The 14,442-nt window shown below is 36.4% G+C and overlaps 1 non-coding gene across 1 annotated transcript; it reads right to left on the bottom strand.

Moving 5' to 3' along the window:
* Positions 1 to 2,769: 2,769 nt before the first annotated feature.
* Positions 2,770 to 2,871, bottom strand: LOC123935965. The gene has a single exon (XR_006817045.1). It is a non-coding gene; the product is annotated as a U6 spliceosomal RNA (small nuclear RNA).
* Between the last annotated feature and the right edge of the window lie 11,571 nt (positions 2,872 to 14,442).

Here is a 14,442-nt window from a genome sequence, read left to right as displayed (position 1 = left end):
GACTGTATTTTTCTCAATTCCATATCCATTCTTTCCTGCTTTATTAAAGATTAATTCACCATATAACTGTGAGATCATTTCTGGGTGTTCTATTCTGTTCTATTGAGCTACATACCTTTTTGTGCTGGCACCATACTGTTTTGATTACTACAGCTTTGTAATATAATTTGAAATCTGGTTTTGTGATACCTCCAGATTTGCTTTTCTTTTTCAAGATTACTCTAGCTGTTTGGGGTCTTTTGTAGTTCCCTACACATTTTAGGATTTTTCATTCCAGTTCTGAGAAAAATGCAGTGGGTATTTCATTCAGCAGTATGGTCATTTTAACAATATCTGTTCCTGTAGTTCATGAACATAGAATATCTTTCCATTCCTTTGCATGGGCTTCAATTTCTTTCATTAGTGTTTTCTGGTTTTCAGGTGCTAGTCTTTCACCAATTTGGTTAGATTTATTTCTATGTATCGTATTGTTTTGGATGCAATTGCAAGTGGAATTATTTTCTTTACTTCTCTTTCTAATACTTCATTATTAGTGTACAGAAATGCAACAGATTTCTGCACATTGGTATTACATCCTGTGATGAACTCATCTATAAGTCCTAGGAGTTTTGTGGTGGCATCTTCTAGGTTTTCTATACAGTGTATCATGTCACCTGCAAACAGTGAAAGTTTTATTTCTTCCTTACAAATTCAAACGTCTTTTTTTTTTTTGTCTGACTGTTATAGGTAGGACTTCCAGTACTAAGTTGACTTGAAGACATGAGAGTGAATATCCCTGACCTGTTCCTGATCTCTGAGGAAATAAATGTTCTCAGTTTTCATCATTAAGTATGGTAGCTGTGATTTGGTCACATATGGACCTTATTATGTGGACATATATTCCCTCTAAATCTACATTGTTGGGGGGTTTTGTCATGAGTCAATATTGTACTTTGTCAATTGCTTTTTCTGTGCCTACTAAAACAACCACATATATTTTATTCTTTTTCTTATTGATGTGGTGTATCATATTGATTGATTTGCAAGTATCGAACTACCCTTGTATCCTGGGAATAAGGCCCACTTTACTGTGGTGAATGATTTTTTTTTATGTATTGTTGGATTTAGTTCGCTAATATTTTGTTGAAGTTTCTTGCATTAAGCATAATCATACATATTAGCTTCTAGTTCTCCATTTTTTGTTTTGTTTTACGGTGTCTTTATGTTGTTTAGGTATCAAGGTAATACTGGTCTCAGAAAATGAATTTAAAGGTCCTTCTTCTTTCTCTGGGATTGGTTGGTAATAGGCATGAACTCTTCTTTGAATGTTTGGAAGAATTCACCTGTGGAGCCATCTGACCCTGGACTTTTTGTTTGTTGGTAGATTGTCATTTCAATCTCCTTGTGGAATATTGATCTCGTCAAATTTTTCTTTCTTCCTGATTCAGTTTTGGCAGGCTATATTTCTAGGAATTCATCGATTTATTTTAGGTTAATTTGTTGGCATTTTTTTTTCATAATATTCTCTTACAGTTGTATTTCTGTGATATTGGTTATTTCTCCACTTTATGATTTTGAGTCCCTTCTTTCCTTCTATCCTTCTATCCTTCCTTCCTCACTCTCTTCCCCCCCCCCCCTTGGCCTTTCTTTCCTTTTTCTTTCTTTTATGAGTCTTGCTGAAGATTTATCAATTTTGTTGATCTTTTCAAAGAAACAGTTCCTGATTTCAATGATCTGTTCTATTTTGTTTAGTATCTTTATCATTTATTTCTGCTCTAATTTTTCTCATTTATTTCCTTCTGCTGGTGTGGGTTTTTTTGTTGTTCATTTTATGAGCTTCTTTAGGTAGAAGGCTAGGTTGTTTATGTGAGATTTGTTTTGCTTCTTAAGGTAGGTCTGTATTACTATATACTTCACCCCTAGGACCACTTTTGTTGCATCTCAAAGGGTTTGGATGTTTGCATTTTAACTTTTGCTTGTTTTCATATACTTTTTGATTTCTTCTTTGATATATTGGTTGACCCATTTATTGTTTATTAGCATGATATTTAACCTCCATGTACTTGGGGTCCTTCCAGATTTCTTCTTGTGTTTCATTTCTGGTTTCATAGCATTATGAACACTGTATGATTTCTATATACCTGAATTTGTTGAAGATGGTTTTGCAACCCCGTATGTCATCTATTCTGGAGAATACTCCATGTCCACCTGAAAAGAATGTGTATTCTGCCTTTTCAGGATGGAATATTCACAGTATACCTCTTAAGTTCATTTGGTCCAATGTATCACTCAATGTCATTGTTCCCTTGTTGATTTTCTGTTTGGGTAATGTGTCCACCTAGATAAGTCAGGTGTTGAAGTCCCCTACTACTATTGTACTATAAAGGGTTAGTTCCTTTATGTTTATTATTAACTGCTTTTTTCTTGGGGTTCTCCCATGTTGAGTGCATAAATATTTACAATTGATCTATATATCTTGTTTAACTCCCTCCTTTATTATTACTTAGTGTCCCTTTTTGTCCCTGATTAGAGTTTTTGTTTTAAAGTGTACTTTATCCAATGCAAATATTGTTACTCCAGCTTTGTTTTGATGTTCATTTGCACAAATGTTTATCTACCCTGTTGCTTGCAATCTTTAGGCATCTTTAAGTCTAAAATAAGTGTCTTCTGGGCAGCTTATATTAGAGTCTTACTTTTGTATCCCATCTGTCAGCATATGTCTTTTGATTGGAGCAGTTTGTCCATTCACATCCAAAGTATCCATGGGTAGGTATGTATTTGTTGTCATTTAAAACTATGGAGCTCTTCGTGAATTTTGGTGTCATCCTTGTGTAGGGGTATGCTAATCTTCTCTATTTTCTAATTTTAGTGTGTGTGCTGCCAAGCAATCACCATTTTCTTTCTTACATGACTCATTTCTTTCCTTCCTTAGTGTATTGCATTTTAACATATTGTATTTCTCTTTATATTGCATGTGGAATATAAAAATCATGGTTTTATGCATATTTGCATGCATGTTATATATGTTCTATTTTGTACTTTCTTTTTATGTTTGCATTAGAGTCTGCAATATACATTGACAATCCATATGAGTCTAATTTCAAATAATGTATTCACTTCACAGATATTGCAAATTCTTTATAATAAAATCTCCTAATTCCTCCCTCTCATCTCTAGTACCAGTATTCTCCTTCATTTAACTTATACACTAGCTTACATAATCAAATATATTATCACTATTATTATTTTGGCCAAACTGTTATTTGTTACATCAGTTTTGAAAAATGAGTTATTTTACCCTCACTTATCCACTTCATATTACCTTCTAATACTCTTACTTTGTGTGGAACTGTTTCAAACATATATCATTTTTCCTATTAAAACAACAAAAACAACTTCTTTTTAAAAAAATCATCCAAGGTAGATCTACTGAGAACTACTTTCAAATTTTGAGAAAATATTTCCCCTTTACTTTTTTTTTAAGATTTTATTTATTTATTTGACAGAGAGAGATCACAAGTAGGCAGAGAGGCAAGCAGAGAGAGTGAGAGGGAAGCAGGCTCCCTGCCGAGCAGAGAGCCCGATGCGGGACTCAATCCCAGGACCCTGAGATCATGACCTGAGCCGAAGGCAGTGGCCTAAACCACTGAGCCACCCAGGGGTTGCTGAGAAGATGAATGTAATTCTTATATTACTCCTCTATAGTTAATTCTGCCCTCTGGCTTCTTTCAATAATTTTTATTTTTAAATTTTTGCAGTTAAATATAATGGGCGTAGAATTAGGCTCAGAGCACTTAGGGATTCTTGGTCTTGTGTCTGGCATTAATGGGGGGACGGTGCACAGGTTACATCATAAATTTTTCAAATATTGCTTGTGTCCCTTTCCCCTGACCTTACCCTTTATCTCGTATTCCCTTTATACTTATGATACACCTTTTTTTTAGAAATCATTTAATTTCTTTATTTTTTCAGCATAACAGTATTCATTGTTTTTGCACAACACCCAGTGCTCCATACAAACCGTTCCCCCCCTATTACCCACCACCTGTTCCCCCAACCTCCCACCCCCAACCTTTCAAAACCCTCAGGTTGTTTTCAGAGTCTATAGTCTCTTATGGTTCGCCTACCCTTCCAATTTTTTTTATAAACATATAATGTATTTTTATCCCCAGGAGTACAGGTCTGTGAATCGCCAGGTTTACACACTCCACAGCACTCACGATAGCACATAGCCTCCCCAATGTCCATAATCCCCTCTCCCAACCCCACCTCCCCCCAACAACCCCCAGTTTGTTTTGTGAGATTAAGAGTCATTTATGGTTTGTCTTCCTTCCAATCCCATCTTGTTTCATTTATTCTTTTCCTATCCCCCTAACCCCCCATGTTGTTTCTCCATGTCCTCATATCAGGGAGATCATATGATAGTTGTCTTTCTCTGATTGACTTATTTCACTAAGCATGATACCCTCTAGTTCCATCCACGTCATCGCAAATGGCAAGATTTCATTTCTTTTGATGGCTGCATAGTATTCCATTGTGTATATATACCACATCTTCTTTATCCATTCATCTCTTGATGGACATCTAGGTTCTTTCCATAGTTTGGCTATTATAGACATTGCTGCTATAAACATTCGGGTACACGTGCCCCTTCGGATCACTATGTTTGTATCTTTAGGGTAAATACCCAGTAGTGCGATTGCTGGGTCATAGAGTAGTTCTATTTTCAACATTTTGAGGAACCTCCATGCTGTTTTCCAGAGTGGTTGCACCAGCTTGCATTCCCACCAACAGTGGAGGAGGGTTCCCCTTTCTCCACATCCTCGCCAGCATCTGTCATTTCCTGACTTGTTAATTTTAGCCATTCTGACTGGTGTGAGGTGATATCTCATTGTGGTTTTGATTTGTATTTCCCTGATGCCGAGTGACGTGGAGCACTTTTTCATGTGTCTGTTGGCCATCTGGATGTCTTCTTTGCAGAAATGTCTGTTCATGTCCTCTGCCCATTTCTTGATTGGATTGTTTGTTCTTTGGGTGTTGAGTTTGCTAAGTTCCTTATAGATTTTGGATACTAGCCCTTTATCTGATATGTCGTTTGCAAATATCTTCTCCCATTCTGTCAGTTGTCTTTTGGTTTTGTTAACTGTTTCCTTTGCTGTGCAAAATCTTTTGATCTTGATGAAATCCCAATAGTTCATTTTTGCCCTTGCTTCCCTTGCCTTTGCCATTGTTCCTAGGATGATGTTGCTGCAGCTGAGGTTGAAGAGATTGCTGCCTGCATTCTCCTCAAGGATTTTGATGGACCCAAATAAATAAAACCATGAATGAAAGAGGAGAGATCACAACTAACACCAAAGAAATAGAGACAATTATAAGAACATCCTATGAGCAACTCTACGACAACAAATTTGACAATCTGGAAGAAATGGATGCATTCCTAGAGACATATAAACTACCACAACTGAACCAGGAGGAAATAGAAAACCTGAACAGGCCCATAACCAGGAAGGGGATTGAAACAGTCATCAAAAATCTCCAAACAAACAAAAGCCCAGGGCCAGACGGCTTCCCAGGGGGAATTCTACCAAACATTTAAAGAAGAACTAATTCCTATTCTCCTGAAACTGTTCCAAAAAATAGAAAGGGAAAGAAAACTTCCAAACTCATTTTATGAGGCCAGCATCACCTTGATCCCAAAACCAGACAAGGATCCCACCAAAAAAGAGAAATACAGACCAATATCCTGGATGAACACAGATGCAAAAATTCTCGCCAAAATACTAGCCAATAGAATTCAACAGTACATTCAAAGGATTATTAACCACGACCAAGTGGGATTTATTCCAGGGCTGCAAGGTTGGTTCAACATCTGCAAATCAAACGATGTGATAGAACACATTAATAAAAGAAAGAACAAGAACCATATGATACTCTCAATAGATGCTGAAAAAGCATTTGACAAAGTACAGCATCCCTTCCTGATCAAAAGTCTTCAAAGTGTAGGGATCGAGGGCACATACCTCAATAGTATCAAAGCCATCTATGAAAAACCGACTGCAAATATCATTCTCAATGGAGAAAAACTGAAAGCTTTTCCATAAGGTCAGGAACATGGCAGGGATGTCCATTATCACCACTGCTATTCAACATAGTATTAGAAGTCCTAGCCTCAGCTATCAGACAACAAAAGGAAATTAAAGGCATCCAAATCGGCAAAGAAGAAGTCAAACTATCACTCCTCACAGATGATAGGATACTATATGTGGAAAAACCAAAAGACTCCACTCCAAAACTGCAAGAACTTGTACAAGAATTCAGTAAAGTGTCGGGATATAAAATCAATGCACAGAAATCAGTTGCATTTCTGTCCACCAACAACAAGACAGAAGAAAGAGAAATTAAGGAGTCAATCCCATTTACAATTGCACCCAAAACTATAAGATACCTAGGAATAAACCTAACCAAAGAGGCTAAGAATCTATATGCAGAAAACTATAAAGTAGTCATGAAAGAAATTGAGGAAGACACAAAGAAATGGAAAAATGTTCCATGTCCCTGGATTGGAAGAATAAATATTGTGAAAATGTCTATGCTACCTAAAGCAATCTACACATTTAATGCAATCCCTATCAAAATACCATCCATTTTTTTCAAAGAAATGGAACAAATAATCCTAAAATTTATATGGAACCAGAAAAGACCTCGAATAGCCAAAGGGATATTGAAAAAGGAAGCCAAAGTGGGTGGCATCACAATTCCGGACTTCAAGCTCTATTACAAAGCTGTCATCATCAAGACAGCATGGTACTGGCACAAAAACTGACACATAGATCAGTGAAACAGAATAGAGAGCCCAGAAATAGACCCTCAACTCTATGGTCAACTAATCTTTGACAAAGCAGGAAAGAATGTCCAATGGAAAAAAGACAGCCTCTTCAATAAATGGTGCTGGGAAAATTGGACAGCCACATGCAGAAAAATGAAATTGGACCACTTCCTTATACCACACACGAAAATAGACTCAAAATGGATGAAGGACCTCAATATGATACACCTTTTGTACATGTCCCAGCTTTTGGATATTCAATTCTTTTTATTTATTTCCTCCTTTCTATTTTCACCTTGAAAACCTGATTCTAATTGGGGTGTTTCTATTACCATTTGCTCAGGCGCAGATATTTTTCCCAAATAATGTACACTAATGAATGCACCATAGGCATTCTTTATTTTGTTTGTAATAACTTTGACTTCCAGAATTTTTTGCTTAGAATTTTTATTTGTTACATTATCAATCTATTCTCATCTTTTCCTGGCTTTTACCATAATGATCTTAGCATATTAATTACAGGCTTTTAAATTCCCTGGCCTGATAATACCAACATTTCTGTCATATTTGTTGAGGTTTTAGTCTTTTCAAACTGTGCCTTTTGCCTTTTGGCATGTCTTCTAAATTTTTGTTGAAAGGTGTACGTGATATATACCTAAAACTGCAATGACTAGCATTTTAAGTCATTTGGTGGTAAAGTCTGTGGGAGGACAAACATTTTATTGTTCTATGATAAAAACTCAGTGCTTTGGTGAGCTTATTCCTCCACATTTTTCACTTTGGCAACTGCTAAATATAAATTAAAAAGGATTATATGGTTACAGGTGGATGGAGTTGGGCATTTGCCTTCTTGGTGTAGGTTGGGTACTGATAAAATCCCAGCATGTTAAGCTCTGGCAAAATAGTTTCTTCCGAAGGCAGACCTTATTAAGAGCAGAATGTTGTGATGGATTTATAATGGTTATTTTTTGTGATATTCTCTGAGGACCTAATAGAATTCCTAAAGGTAATACAAAAATTTGGCTTCCCTCAAGGTCAATGCAAGGTTTTTGTTTGTTTTTGTATTATCTGTTCACCTGTTTACTTATTTATTCTTCTAACCCTGTGTCATCCGCGGTGATTCTCTGGGAACTTTTTAGCTGTAGTACAGTTTTTCATACCCTAGCACTGGTTTCCAAAGTGGTTTGTTTTTATGGGATTTACCCCAATAAATTGTTGTTTTCTGCATGTGCCTATTTCTAATGTTTTCCATTGTAGACTGGTCTGTGACCTTGTTTCCCTGACGGATCTATGAAGAGGTGATGGTTTTTCAGTCTGTTCAATTTTTTACATGTTGGCATGAAGTGGTGAGTAGAATTTGCTCTTTTTGGAGATTGAATATGAACAAAATATTTAAGCGCAAATTCCTTGAATAAGTTAATTGAGAGCTAGCCATATACATACTAAGCTAAGCCTTAATGGATTTCCAAGAACATAAGTTGAAATTAGAGGTCAGCCATAAACAGCCACACCCAACCCACCATCTGATTTTTCTAAGTATAATTTTAGAGCAATGACATCACGCTGATTTTTAAAACATATGGTGGTGGTTGTTTTCACATTAACAACAGCTGAGTTGAACAGATGTGACAGAGAGCATTCATATGCCCTGTAAAAGATAACAGATATTTATAATCTGACACTTTAGAGACAAAGGTCTGTGGACCCCTGATCAAAACTTTTAGTGATTGTGAAAGGGATAAGAAATGAGAGAAAATTACTTTTTCATATTTACACATTATCTTATATAAAGAAACATGATATTGACCCTTTAGTGGCACTTAATTTTACTATAATCCGTCAGGTGATAGCATAAAAATCTCTGAGACAAGTCTGTAGAGACTGGTGGAATAACTCAATTTTATATACATATACATGGATGTATATATTTAAATACCATACATTTCTGTTTTTGGCAAATTATTGAGAAAATAAATTCAAATGGATTTCTAAACAGTAAAACTCAAGCTTTCCAAACTGCTCAATTTATTCAAATTCTGCCTTGTAATCATTTTTGAAAATAATTTTTGTACATAAAATATGATAAATGTTTATCCATGTAACACACTTTAAAACACTTTTCACACTAGAAAGGATAATTAACAAATATCTCCAGTACCACAGGTAGATCTATGCTTAGAAAGTTGGAACCTGGGATAAAACTGGATATGCTCCCTAAAAGAGAAACACAGTATTAGCCACACCACATAAACCATGGCATTATAAAGTTTATCAGTATTGAGTCATACTTTCCAAAATATCAAATACTGTGCTAGTCTGCTAAATTAGCTGACCAAAACCCTTCCCAAACATGCAAAGCCTGGCAATATTTAAAATGAAAGCATTAAATTTAAAAACAGATGGTTATGCTAGATCATGTACTCCGGGGGTACTATTTTGAAGTGGGAGTAACAAAGCTGACTGCATATAAATTATGACTACCAACTACAGAGAATGACTTCTAAAATATACCAGAATTTGCATCACATAATTTCTATTCTTTCAAAGCAGCATAACCTTCAAATAACATTTACTCTAATTACATGCCACGCAACATCTCTCTGGCCCTAGTTATTTTCTTCAATCGTTAAACAGAATTAAGACTTGAGTATCATTAAAGTCTCTTCTACTCTGGACTCCACAATCTGCATTTATTCAAACATTTAAAATGGTTCTCTTTCATATATGTAGAATCCATAATTCATTTCTTAATTACTCTAATTGCTGACCTTTTCAATAGTACAGTATTTAGTATGGGTAGTACTTAATAGAGTCACAGTGTCAAACTAACAAATATAGAGAATAACCTAGGTTGTATGCATAGAATAACTTTTTAAAAAGTAACAATTCAGTTGTTTACCAAGTGATGAATGGAAAAAATATTGCATATGTGTATAATGTAATGCTATTTATCTGTAAAAAAGAGAATTATCCATGTTAGAATAGGAGTGAACCTTGAAAACATGCTAAGTAAGAGAAGTTGAACACAGAGGATTAAATATTATATAACTTCTTTGATATGAATAATCAAAAATGGTCAAATCTGAAAGAGATAAAGTGATTATTGGTAGTTGACAGGGACCCAGGGGACACAGAAAAATGCAGGATTGTTGGTTAATGACTATACATTTTCTTTTTGAATTGTACATTTCATTTGAAATGTTAAATGGGTTAATTGTATGACATATGTTGTATTTCAATAAAGCTCTTATTAAAAAGCAACACAGAATATCTTACACAGCCAAATGAATTAGATTATATGCTCTTCACCCATATGGAGCAATTGTATACTTAAGACAATCATGACGTCACTGTTATAGTTCTACTGACCCAATTTTGAAACAACGGTTATCTAAAATTCATGGGTCATGCATAAATTATTTTGTGCTCCATTCCTTTAATCCTGTTTATTTCTGTTCTGAAACCCATTCGGTTCTTGCCATGAATGTGGGCAGTTCAGAAAAATCTAATAAATAGCAGTTATTTGAGTTCAGTGTAGATCTAACCTTCCCTTGGCACTGGGATAGGCTTCAACCATATCTGTAAAAACTCGAGTTTTTTTTTTTTTTTTACACTCTTTATGTAATGATTCTTAAAGACAAATTAAGATGGTGATAACTAATATTATTTGTTATAAATAAAAGTAATGACGGGCTTAGCATTGAATTTCTACCACTAAAATTTCTACCATTAAATTTCTACCATTGAAAAAATATATGACAATGATTTTCTAAGAGTCTAACTTAATACCTAACTGTGTATGGAAGGTGCAGTGAATATCCTATATACAATGTATCAACTTGAGATGGATGTTTCACCTTTCACCTTTCTTTTTTTTTAATTTTATTTATTTATTTATTTTTAATTGTTTATTTACAGCATAACAGTGTTCATTGTTTTGGCATCACACCCAGTGCTCCATGCAGTACATGCCCTCCCTATTACCCACCACCTGGTTCCTCAACCTCCCACCCCCCACCACCCCCGCCGCCCCTTCATAACCCTCTGGTTGTTTTTCAGAGTCCATAGTCTCTCATGGTTCATCTCCCCTTCCAGTTTCCCTCAACTCCCTCTCCTCTCCATCTCACCATGTCCTCCATATTATTTCTTATGCTCCACAAATAAGTGAGACCATATGATACTTGACTCTCTCTGCTTGACTTATTTCGCTCAGCATAATTTCTTCCAGTCCCGTCCATGTTGCTAAAAAAGTTGGGTATCCATACTTTCTGATGGAGGCATAATACTCCATTGTGTATATGGACCACATCTTCCTTATCCATTCATCCGTTGAAGGGCATCTTGGTTCTTTCCACAGTTTGGCGACCGTAGCCATTGCTGCAATAAACATTGGGGTACAGATGGCCCTTCTTTTCACTACATCTGTATCTTTGGGGTAAATACCCAGCAGTGCAATTGCAGGGTCATAGGGAAGCTCTATTCTTAATTTCTTCAGGAATCTCCACACTGTTCTCCAAAGTGGCTGCAACAACTTGCATTCCCACCAACAGTGTAAGAGTGTTCCCCTTTCTCCACATCCTCTCCAGCACACGTTGTTTCCTGTCTTGCTAATTTTGGCCATTCTAACTGGTGTTAGGTGGTATCTCAATGTTGTTTTAATTTGAATCTCCCTGATGGCTAGAGATGATGAACATTTTTTCACGTGTCTGATAGCCATTTGCATGTCTTCTTTGGAGAAGTGTCTGTTCATATCTTCTGCCCATTTTTGGATATGATTATCTGTTTTGTGTGTGTTGAGTTTGAGAAGTTCTTTATAGATCCTGAATATCAGCCTTTTGTCTGTACTGTCATTTGCAAATATCTTCTCCCATTCCGTGGGTTGCCTCTTTGTTTTGTTGACTGTTTCCTTTGCTGTGCAGAAGCTTTTGATCTTGATGAAGTCCCAAAAGTTCATTTTTGCTTTTGTTTCCTTGGCCTTTGGAGACATATCTTGAAAAAAGTTGCTGTGGCTGATATCGAAGAGGTTACTGCCTATGTTCTCCTCTAGGATTCTGATAGATTCCTGTCTCACGCTGAGGTCTTTTACCCATTTCGAGTTTATATTTGTGTACGGTGTAAGAGAATGGTCGAGTTTCATTCTTCCACATATCGCTGTCCAGTTTTCCCAGCACCATTTATTGAAGAGACTGTCTTTTTTCCATTGAATATTTTTTCCTGTTTTGTCGAAGATTATTTGACCATAGAGTTGAGGGTCCATATCTGGGCTCTCCACTCTGTTCCACTGGTCTATGTGTCTGTTTTTATGCCAGTACCACGCTGTCTTAGTGATCACAGCTTTGTAGTAAAGCTTGAAATCGGGTAACGTGATGCCGCCAGTTTTGTTTTTGTTTTTCAACATTTCCTTAGCAATTCAGGGTCTCTTCTGGCTCCATACAAATTTTAGGATTATTTGCTCCAGCTCTTTGAAAAATATCGGTGGAATTTTGATCGGAATGGCATTAAAAGTATAGATTGCTCTAGGCAGTATAGACATTTTAACAATGTTCATTCTTCCAATCCAAGAGCATGGAACAGTCTTCCATCTTTTTGCATCTTCAATTTCTTTCATGAGTGTTCTGTAGTTCCTCGAGTATAGGTCCTTTACTTCTTTGGTTAGGTTTATGCCCAGGTATCTTATGGTTCTTGGTGCTATAGTAAATGGAATCGATTCTGTAATTTCCCTTTCTGTATTTTCATTGTTGGTGTATAAGAAAGCCACTGATTTCTGTCCATTGACTTTGTATCCTGCCACGTTACTGAATTGCTGTATGAGTTCTAGTAGTTTGGGGGTGGAGTCTTTGGGGTTTTCCATATAAAGAATCATATCATCTGCGAAGAGAGAGAGTTTGACTTCTTCCTTGCCAATTTGGATACCTTTTATTTCTCTTTGTTGTCTGATTGCCATTGCTAGTACTTCTAATACTATGTTGAACAAGAGTGGTGAGAGTGGGCATCCTTGTCGTGTTCCTGATCTCAACAGGAAGGCTGCAAGCTTTTTCCCATTGAGGATGATATTTGCTGTGGGTCTTTCATAGATTTTATGAAGTTCAGGAATGTTCCCTCCATCCCAATACTTTGAAGCGTTTTCATCAGGAACGGATGCTGGATTTTGCCAAATGCTTTTTCTGAATCAATTGAGAGGACCATGTGGTTCTTCTCTCTTCTCTTATTGATGTGTTCTATAACACTGATGGTTTTGCGAATGTTCAACCAACCTTGCAACCCAGGGATGAATCCCACCTGGTCATGGTGGATAATCTTTTTAATGTGCTGCTGGATCCTGTTTGCTAGGATCTTGTTGAGAATTTTTACATCCATATTCATCAGTGATATTGGTCTGAAACTCTCCTTTTTGTAGGGTCCTTGCCTGGTTTGGGGATCAGGGTAATGCTGGCTTCATAAAAAAGAGTCTGGAAGTTTTCCTTCTGCTTCAATTTTTTGGAACATCTTCAGGAGAATTGGTGTTATTTCTTCTTTGAAAGTTTGGTAGAATTCCCCAGGGAATCCGTCCGGTCCTGGGCTCTTGTTTTTTGGGAGGTTTTTGATCACTGCTTCAATCTCATTACTAGATATCGGTCTATTCAGGTTGTCAATTTCTTCCTGGTTCAATTTTGGGAGTTTGTAGCTTTCCAGGAATGCATCCATTTCCTCTAGGTTGCTTAGCTTATTGGCATATAACTGTTGGTAATAATTTCTGATGATTGTTTCTATTTCCTTGGTGTTAGTTGTGATCTCTCCCTTTTCATTCATAATTTTATTAATTTGGGCTTTCTCTCTTTTCTTTTGGATTAGTGTGGCCAATGGTTTATCGATCTTATTAATTCTTTCAAAAAACCAGCTTCTAGTTTCATTGATACGTTCTACTGTATCTCTCGTTTCTACCTCATTGATCTCTGCTCTAATCTTGATTATTTCCATTCTTGCATGTGGAGTTGGTTTGATTTGTTGTTGATTCTCCAGTTCTATAAGGTGTAGAGACAGCTGGTGTATTCTGAATTTTTCAATGTTTTTGAGGGAGGCTTGGATGGCTATGTATTTCCCCCTTAGAACCGCCATTGCTGTATCCCATAGGTTTTGGACCGAGGTGTCTTCATTCTCACTGGTTTTCATGAATTGTTTAAGTTTGTCTTTGATCTCCTGGTTGATCCAAGCATTCTTAAGCAAGGTGGTCATTAGCTTCCAGGTGTTTGAGTTCCTTCTGAACTTTTCCTTGTGATTGAGCTCCATTTTCAAAGCATTGTGATCTGAGAATATGCAGGGAATAATGTCAGCCTTTTGGTATCATTTGAGTCCTGCTTTGTGACCCAGTATGTGGTCTATTCTGGAGAAGGTTCCATGTGCACTTGAGAAGAATGAGTATTCTGTTGTTTTAGGGTGGAATGTTCTGTATACATCAGTGAGGTCCATCTGGTCCAATGTTTCATTCAATGCTCTTATTTCGTTATTAATTTTCTGCTTTGATGATCTGTCTATTTCTGAGAGAGGCGTATTAAGATCTCCTACTATTATTGTATTCATATCAATATGACTCTTTATCTTGATTAATAGTTTTCTTATGTAATTGGGTGCTCCCATATTGGGGGCATAGATATTCACAA

The sequence above is a fragment of the Meles meles genome, chromosome Y (assembly GCF_922984935.1).
Source record: "Meles meles chromosome Y, mMelMel3.1 paternal haplotype, whole genome shotgun sequence".
Classification (NCBI taxonomy): Eukaryota; Metazoa; Chordata; class Mammalia; order Carnivora; family Mustelidae; genus Meles; species Meles meles.
The sequence above is the reverse complement of the archived record's forward strand: the minus strand, read 5'-3'. Positions and strand labels throughout refer to the sequence as shown.